At 38.4% G+C, this 745-nt stretch overlaps 1 protein-coding gene across 1 annotated transcript in view; it reads right to left on the bottom strand.

The window, feature by feature from the left end:
- Positions 1–745, bottom strand: part of fam20b (FAM20B glycosaminoglycan xylosylkinase) — a 15,735-nt gene that overhangs the window by 11,889 nt on the left and 3,101 nt on the right. The window lies entirely within an intron of this gene.

The raw sequence follows: 745 nt of genomic DNA, 5'->3' as shown, positions 1-745 counted from the left end.
AACTGACCTTTATGTGTAAAACTGCTGGAGTTCCCCTTCAACAAAGGTAGTACCTATTGCAGGAATATTATTAGTTTACAAGGCATTTACATCCATGTAGTTAAATCTATGATACCAATAAATCCACACAAGATATGTGTGTATTTCACTCGCATTTGCCCCTAGAAACTGTGCAAGCAGCAAGTTACAACTCAGTGTTTTCCACACATAGATTTTACTTAGGCAAGCCTCCCAGGTATAGTAAAGGCCACTCAAGTATATTTGGTGACGTACGTTGGCATTTTTGACTTTTATTATTTTTTTTAATCCATTCAAGAGAAAACCACCATCCACAATCAATTAGTGGACGTCTCCAGTTGCTCTACCCTTCCTCCTCCTATAGTGTATACTTATATACAGGCACGGACCAGGTAGTGACAGTGAACACACTCGGTTGGTACATACGTCATTCAGGATCATGTTGTTTGAAGGCGGGACTGGGCAAACCAGTGTGTGTGTGTGTGTGCAAGTAAGAGACAGAGGTGTAGGTGTTTCCACTGCGTGTGGAAAATGTAGAAGCAAGTCGAGCAGGTTAAAATAGTTTGTGAGCAAACACTAAAATAAGATGGAGAACTGAGTAGAATTCAAATTGTGAAATAAGAAATGACACACTAGAAGTAAGGTAATTCTTTCAAATATTTACAAATAAAATATACAAATTTGGATCATGTCTTATCACGCGCTTTTTATTAGTCGGATAGTTGCA

This window comes from Morone saxatilis, unplaced genomic scaffold, assembly GCF_004916995.1.
Source record: "Morone saxatilis isolate NCDOM2014 unplaced genomic scaffold, NCSU_SB_2.0 Contig12, whole genome shotgun sequence".
NCBI lineage: Eukaryota > Metazoa > Chordata > Actinopteri > Moronidae > Morone > Morone saxatilis.
The sequence above is the reverse complement of the archived record's forward strand: the minus strand, read 5'-3'. Positions and strand labels throughout refer to the sequence as shown.